The sequence below is a fragment of the Megascapheus bottae genome, chromosome 11 (assembly GCF_031878675.1).
Source record: "Megascapheus bottae isolate mThoBot1 chromosome 11, mThoBot2.hap1, whole genome shotgun sequence".
Taxonomy (NCBI): domain Eukaryota; kingdom Metazoa; phylum Chordata; class Mammalia; order Rodentia; family Geomyidae; genus Megascapheus; species Megascapheus bottae.
Window position 1 is genome coordinate 58,887,124 of NC_143519.1, and position 8,785 is coordinate 58,895,908.

An 8,785-nucleotide genomic window follows, 5' to 3' on the forward strand; every position below is an offset into this window, starting at 1 on the left:
TAGCTATATTCATTAGAAGTCAAAGAAATAGATTCTTTCTTACCAAAGTTTCTGAGAGGTCCAGTGTGATCCCCAAGTAAATATTGCTTTGGCTAGGGTTTGGATCTTGAAAATAACCTCAATCCATATGGTCCTTCAATGGGCAACCTCAACACCACTTGAGACCTTGGTAGCAAGACAACACTTGAGGTAGCAGCTACAGCAGCTGAATCAACATGGATCGGAGTCAGAGTCGTGGTCATGGCCAGAGGTAGCATGAAGGATGATAAGGACAAGAAAAGGAAATATGAAGTACCTGTACCAACTAGAGTGGAGAAATAGAAGAAGAAAATGAAGTGACCAGATGCTGCCAGCAAACTGCCACTGGTGACACCTTACACTCAGTGTCGCTTGAAATAACTGAAGTTAGAGAGAATTAAAGATTATCTTCTCATGGAAGAAGAATTTCTTAGAAATCAGGAACAAATGAAGCTATTACAAGCAAAGCAAGAGGAGGAAAGATGGAAGGTGGATGGGGGGGACCCTGATGTCGGTAGGCACCTTGGAAGAGGATCACTGATGACATTTGTGCCACAGTGTCCACATCTGTGGGCTCTGAGCACTGTGTCATCATCCTTTCCATCCTGGACAAGAACCTGCTGGAACCAGGCTGCTCAGTCCTGCTCAACCACAAAGTGCATGTGGTGATAGGGATGCTAATGGATGACACGGTCCCCCTGGTCACAGTGATGAAGGTGGAGAGGCTCCCCAGGAGACATATGCAGATATGGGTGGCTTAGACAACCAAATCCAGTATATTAAGGAATCTGAGGAGTTGCCTCTCACTCATCCTGAATATTATGAAGAGATTGGTATAAAACACCCATCATTCTCTATAGGCCACCTGGCACAGGTAAAACTGTTGGCTAAAGCAGTAGGAAATGAAACATTGGCCACTTTCTTGAGAGTGGTGGGCTCACAACTTATTCAAAAGCACCTAGGCAACGGGCCCCTACTTGCATGGGAATTGTTTCGAGTTGCAGAAGAACACGAACCATCCATTGTGTTTATTGATTAAATTGATGTCATTGGCACCAGAATGTAAGATTTGGACTCTGGAAGTGAGAGAGAAGTTCAGAGAACCATGTTGGTGCTGTTAAGCCACTTGAATCATTTTGATTCAAGGGGGGATGTGAAAGTGATCATGGCCCCAAACCAGATAGAAACTTTGGATCCAGCACTGATCAGACCAGGCTTCATTGACAGAAAGTTTGAGTTCCCCCTGCCAGATGAGAAAAAAAAATAAGCTCACCTTCCACATTCATAAAAGCATGACTGTCCTGGCAGACAACGTGACTAGATGACTTGATCAGGGCAAAGATGATCTCTCTGGGGCCAACAATAAGGCAATCTGTACGGAAGCTGGGCTGATGGCCTTGAGGGAACGCAGAATGAAAGTAACAAATGCAGACTTCAAAAAATCTAAAGAAAACCTTGTTTATTAAAAACAAGAAGGCACACCTGAGGGGCTCTATCTCTAGGAACCACAACTGCCTCAGGAAAGTGATGGGAGTTTTCCTGGCTCTCCACTGGGAAGCTATGAGTGCCTGCCCAGTGGAAACCATGGGTCAGATGATTTTACTAAAAATTCCCCTTTGTCTTAGGAAATGTGGTTGTAGGTCTCACATCTGGCAATCTCTGTTGTCTATGCTGTGCAGCACTCTGCTTCCCAATAAAGTGCGTTTTTCAGAAAGAAAGATAGAAAGAAAGAAAGGAATAAAGGAGGACGGAAGGAAGGAAGGAAGGAAGGAAGGAAGGAAGGAAGGAAGGAAGGAAGGAAGGAAGGAAGGACAGAAAGGAATGAAGGAAGAAAAGAAGAAAGAAAGAAAGAAAGAAAGAAAGAAAGAAAGAAAGAAAGAAAGAAAGAAAGAAGGAAAATAAGAAAGAAAGAACACTTCAGGTTCCACCCTAGACCACTGAATTGGTAGCTCTGGGATCTGTGAACCATGGTTGAAGCAGTTCTGCCAAATGAATCTTGTTGGACATGTCCACACCATTTGTGTTTCTGAATGGAGGAGAAACACCAGCCAGTATGGTTGGGAAGTATTGCAACCTGTTCCCTGCCTGATATGCATGTACTAGCTGTAGGGAGCCTCTGTTACTAAAAGGAATAACACCAATGTACAAACAATCAAAGTTCATTTGGGGGAAAGATGAAAACTAAAATAGTCTATAAATCTGAATGAACTCGTTACTGTTTGTCCAGACAGTAATTTCTCAATCTTAGCATTACTGATATTTTGAGAAGATAGTTATTACTTGGGTAGGGAAGAGAGGACAAAAACATCCTATCATTCTTCCTAGATTCATATTTATTGTAGGGTGTTTAGCAGCAGTCCTAGATGTGATTAGTACCTGCATCCATTTGGTTGTGACTACCAAGTATGTCCATATGTTACCCAGGGTCCTCTGGGATGAGGGGTATAACTGACTGTTAGAGCACTAGAGCAGAACATGGAGGCCATGGGGGTGGTGCAGAGCGATGTAACATATGTACACAGATTTAAACGTATGTATTGATGAACTCTTCTCTTTCTGAACTAAAAGTATGTATCTATAAATTTTTAGAATGATTGTATTCTTTCGGCTTCTGAGGCTGATAACACTTTTGAGGATCTTTCACCTTGCAACTCAGAAAAGACATCTAGAAAAATTAATCAGAAGACTGGTAAGTGGGCAGGACATGTTTGCTTCCCATCCTGGTAAAAGTTTTAGGTAGCAATATCAAATTCTTTGTGGTTGACTTCTGTTTTACAGCTTCATCATTTTTGTTCCTCCCAGGTGTCTGGCAATAAGAGACGATATGCCAAGGATGGATTTGACCTAGATCTAACTTACATCACTGGTTTGTGAAACTTAACTGTTGATTGACTTCTCTTAATTATATTACTGTTTTTTGAAACTTGTCATGTGATTGACTTATGTTTAATCCACATTTTCCTTTGAAGTAAGAATATTCCCTTTGATTTTCCCAAACCACAATGTTTTTTATCTAAGGCACATTGGTTTATGCTTTTTGTTTTTGATTTGTTACTACGTTGGCTTCTTTGGTGGTTCTGGGAAAAGAACTCAGTCTCTTGCTTGCTTGGGAGGCTCTCCTACTTCTGCCACACCACTAGCACTTTTTATGTAATTGTTATTTTCAAGGTAGGCTCTTGCTCTCTGTCCCAGCTTTTCTGAGCTACAGTTGTCTACTTGTATGCCATTGTACCAAGCCATTTATTGAGATGAAGTCTTTCCATGTTCCTCAGATCTTTGCCTCCTGAATAGCTGATTTCCAAGACTGAGCCAAAAATGCCTAGCTTTTTTGCTTTCTCTGTCTTCTTTTTTGTTTCTCTGCTTTCTTCCTTTCTTTGTCTCTCTTACCTTCTTTTCTTTCTTCTTTCCTTCCTTCCTTTCTATACTCTCAAAGTATTTTTCTCAATGATTTCATAGGCTACTGTGTTATGGTAATAGATTGGTAGATTACATCTGGGCACAGGTAATCTCATTGATTTCAAACCAAGACTCCCTTGTGGTTAGACAGTAAATACGATGCAATTTCAAGTGGCTCCATTAAAATTTCACTTATTATTTATTCAGTTTTGTTAGCTATCTAAGCATCCAAGAGAAAGAGACCTTAATTGTCTAAAATCCCAGAGAACAAGTTCATTATCCATGAGGTCAGGTTTGCTAAGGGAAGAGGGCTTCAAACACTAAGTTCCTGTTGAGCCTAAGGATATTATGATATTGCATAGCTTATTTATTTACTTTTGTATTGTATTGTCAGTCCTGGGGCTTGAACTCAGAACTTGATAACTGTCCTTGAGCTTCTTTTGCTCAAGGCTAGCACTTTACCAGTAGAGCCACACTGCCACTTCTGGTGTTTTCTGTTTATGTTGTCCTGAGGAATCCAACTCAGAGTGTTTTTGCATGCAAGCCAAATGCTCTGCCACAAAATCACCTCCCTAGACCTCTATTGCTTCATCTTAATGCATCATCTTGGTTATGTCACTATCATATCGACTCTTCTTGTACTCTGAGAAAAGAACCTGGATAGATGTACAAATAATTTTTGTTATTATTGTTGTTCCCATCTGTACTGACTTCCCTAATAGGGATTCTTTTGCTTTCCAGACCGTCTTGTCGCCATGTCATTTCCATCCTCTGGGATACATACATTCTATAGGAATCCAATGCAGGTAAGCATATTTGTGCAGCACAGAGTGAACTCTATAGACTCAAGAGCTTAGTGTTGACCCAGGCAAAGCAGTGTTCTACCATTTTATTCTTTCTGGTGAAAAATCATGAAAGCATGGTATCAACTTGCTTTTGTTTATGCGAAGCCCTGGAGGTCCTACTGATTAGTAAGAGCACCCATTTATTTATCTCAAGATAGAGTGGTTTGAACATTTGGATGGGGCTTAATGGAGTGGTTCCAATGATTAGATACAGGACTGGCTACTTCACTGGACTGATCTGGGCATCTCTGATGAGTTGCCGCTCATCTGAGGACTAGCTAATCTGAATTGGCTTTTCTGATTGCCTCTCTGTTATTATGTCTCTTCTCCCAGGCAGCTAGATCTTGGGGACCATTGAGATGGCCTTAGGAACAGCAAGCAAATGAATGTAATTACATTAAGACTAAGTCTTCAAGTGAGTGTGAGTGGCCTTGAATTCATTAGCTAAGACAAAAATGAATTACAAGAGCAGTCTGGATTCAAGGATCAGAAAATAGGCTCCATCACAGGATGAGAGGAATTGTGTCCCCATATGTAGTCTTTCAGGGAGAAGAAAGCCATGTCTAAAAATATATATGTTCTTTCACATAGATTCCCTGATAATTAAATAAGGGAAATCCCACTTTTGGCTCTGTAAGTGACTAACTTAATTTTAAGCCCCTTGAAGCTCCTTACTAAGAAAGTACATAAAATTTTGGGTTAGGGATATATGTACATATGTATTCACATACAGTGAATTCCTGTAGTAATTCCTACTGTTTTTCCTTAATGAAATATAATTGGAGATCTGTGTATGGGTTCATATATAATGTATTTACATTCAGTGGTCAATGACAGGAAATGCTCTGATGGGTGATCACTCAGTGTGTAAACATCAATGAATGTACTTGAAGTAAGTTCCTGGAATTCTCAGCAGCTTCATCCCATAAGAGTACTGTTGTGTAAGCTGGGCATCAGTTATCCAAACATAGCCTCAGGACTAAAGGTCTCTTTCCACACACAAGGCAAATAATAAATGCTCCACAATTCTTATGAGACAAGCGAGCAAGTCCTAGTAGCAGAGTGCTTTCCTAGTATGCATGAAGCCCTGGGTTCCATTCCTTGGTATCACATTCACAGAAAAAGCCAGAAGTGGTGCTGTAGCACAAGTGGTAGAGCCCTAGCCTTGAGAAAATCCAAGGAGAGTACCTGGCGCTGAATTCAAGCCCCAGGATTGGTAAAAAAAAATAGTGTAAGAGAAAATGTAGAACCTCACTCATCATCAGAAAAATGCAGGTGGAAACCACAATGTGATAGCACTGCAACATTCCACAAGCATGACAATTATTGAATAGTTAAGAGGTAACACATGCTAGTAAACTTGTGGAGAAAGATGGCCCATGGCAAGCTATTGATGGGGATATCAGTTAGCATAGACATTCAAGAAAACAGTGTGAAGATTCTCAAACAAATCACACTTCAATGATCCTGGGATCCAATCATACCTCGACTGGGTATTGATGCGACTTAAAGAGATCATTATGTGGCAGAGACATATGTACCCCTGGTTAAAACTCACTGCTCAGCAGTGAATAGCCAAGGGATAAAATCCACCTCTTAAGTTTCCATTCCAAGGTGAATGTTGTGGCACCTCTACATGATAGTGCATTGTTTACTCCTGCAAACAACTGTCTTTGTCAATAACACAAAAGGAGAAGTTATATGTTAATAAAATAAGCCAAATGGCAAGTATGGAATATGTGAAATAAAAAAGCATTGATCTCAATGAAGGTGAGCCTAGACTAGTGAATATCAGAAACTTGGGTGAGTCAGAAGGAGGAAGGTTTGGACAAAGGTTGATCAATGAGCAAGAGATTATAATGACATAAGAGGTAACTTTTCGCTGAGCTGTTGCAGAGTAGATTGATTACACACAACAGCATTGTGTTATATATTATTAAAGAAGAAAGGATTTTAAAGTTTCACTATGATGTTATCAAATGCTTGACATAATAGTTGTATTTAACCTGATTTATGTACATGTATGTATGTGTTTTTGTATGTGTATATGCATATACATGTGTGTGTCTCAAAATCTCATGCGATACTTAGTAATATGCATGACATTTATTCTTCCGTATGTATCAATAAAGAACAATACGGTACCACATACCTAGAAAAAAGCCGGAAGTGGTGCTGAGGCTGAAGTGGTAGAGTTCTAGCCTTGAGAAAGTCCTAGGACAGTGCTTAGGTCTTGAGCTCAATCCCAGGACTGGCAAAAAACAACAACAACAAAAAAACAATCGGTGTTTAACTGAAAAACTATCATTATGTAATGCATGCTTATATAAATAAACCTTTACTGATGCAGATTCCACATTGCCCTCATCTTACATTTGTCTATTAACGCAATTATGTATGAGGGCATGCAATGAACACCACTATCAAATTGTTGACAATGTTCTGGCATTTATAATCACTTTTCAAACACTGAAAGTGTTCTTTTGATTTTTGATTGGCATAGATCAGTTTTAATGTTTCTTGAGTTTCTCATGGTAGAATCATATGGTAGCTCTTTTGTAACTGAGTTTCTACCAGCAAAAGAAATTCTAGTTTTGTGCCCTGGTTGTTCTTTTAGAAATAGGATTAATATTTATGGATCTATGGAAAATGCACGCACAAAAAGTATAGTGTTATATACTGCTCCAAAGTGTCATGAAATGCATTATATTCTGCAAATCCATTTGGTAGAAAGGAAAACATGCAACTATGACAAAATAAAGCTGGAGGAAGAGATGTAAATTTGGCAGCTGGAAGTTTTTGAGTGGACATTTTATAGCTCATATGACTTTAAATATTTGAGTTTGAAAACAATGAGGGTAAACATTGTACTTTGTGTTGATCTGTACATCATAAACATAACACTGAACAAACTTAATTCCTGAGGAGGCTAAGCAGGTCATATGCTCCTGCTTGTCCTTCAAAGGGAAGAAGGTTTCAGCATTGTATTTTGCACAACACTGAATATAGAAAGAAAAGGGTCAGAGTGCAGATGCGTGGGACACAGCCACAGTTACTGGAGAAACAAACACAGTGAGGAAGCATCAACAAGTCTGGCCACTTCTGTATGCAGTCAGGCCATGTCCCTTTGCCCCTAAGTCAAGTAAAAGCTACTTTTGCTGGAAAATACAATGTGTTCTTGATCTTAGCCATGCTCCCTTGCAGTCACTTCATAGATATCTAGGGATCCAGGAAGAACAGGATTTATAAAACTGCAAAAGGCAGACTGCTTTCCAAACACAATGCCTTTTCTTGTCATCTTGAAGAGAAAAATCCAGAACTATAAACACTGGCCAGGCCTCCAGAGACAAAGGCTAAGGGCAGGTCATTCAGACTGAGACTTGGACAGATTTAACATGCCTACCTTAATGCCTCCAGCACCATCCTGTTTAATATGAGGGTCTATCTGGAGATAGACAAGAATTAGAAGGCATGAATGCTTGGCTGCTTTGTCCTTCAGAACAAGGGGGGAGCTAGTGTATACTCTTAGGTCAAAAGAAGCATTTCGCAGACTTGAAGAAGAAGAAAATCAGAAGATTAAAGCTGTGACAAAAGCGTTTTCAAAAGTAGACAGCATGTTTTACTAGTATCTTTAAGTAGTTGTACAAAGGAGCCACCTTCAACAATATAGTTTATGAATGTATTTATCTTTTTTAGGAAGTGGCTCGTTTCTTCAACACCAGACATCCTGAGCATTATTTTGTATACAACCTTTGTAGTATGTATATCACTTTAATATATTTGCTACTGTAGATATGTAAGAAAGTCACCTTGGGTATCTTTCATTTAATTGTAAATATTACGTAGTAAGAAGTCAGATCAGAAATCTCTGTAATGCACTGGTGCTGTGTGAGCTTGGCAGCACAACATTCCCTAAGAAAGAGATGGGCCAGTGAGACCGAAGAGGCAGACTTACAGAGGAAGTGCTCAGGAAAGATCTGCTCGTGCTCTTATGCTCAATCAACTCTTCCTGCCTTTCATGCCAGATTGTATCACAGACAATTCAGCAAGTATGTTCTATGATCCACCAGAAAGGGTTGGTGATGAGAACAAGGCGCATGATGAGAAACAACAAAAGAAAACAGAAGAAAGAGAAGAATGTGCCCCCAGTTTCTCTGCTGTGTCTGTCTTCAGTTTTTCTCCTGTCTAGACATTAACAGCTGTCTAGATTTTTTTATGGTGGTATGGGGTTTTTTTTGTACTTTATTTAGGGTTAATGTATAGAGGGGTTACAGTTAGATTTTTTTAGGTAATGGTTACATTACTTCTCAAACCGTGATACCCCTTCTCATGTTTTTGTCTCCCTTTCACTGTCCCCTGATTTCCCAATCATGATTTTTATGTACATTTTTATTGCATTTTATTGTCAGAATAAACATTTAATGATATTTTCACGGACTGAGCATTTAGACAGCACCATTAACCTCTGCTTAGTGGTACCTATGTAGTATGATAGAATAAGCAGTCTAGAAGATAGAATAAGCAGA

The 8,785-nt window shown here is 39.5% G+C and overlaps 1 pseudogene; it reads left to right on the top strand.

The window, feature by feature from the left end:
* Positions 1 to 215: 215 nt before the first annotated feature.
* LOC150057174 (26S proteasome regulatory subunit 4 pseudogene) lies at positions 216 to 1,520 on the top strand (annotated as a pseudogene).
* Positions 1,521 to 8,785: the final 7,265 nt, after the last annotated feature.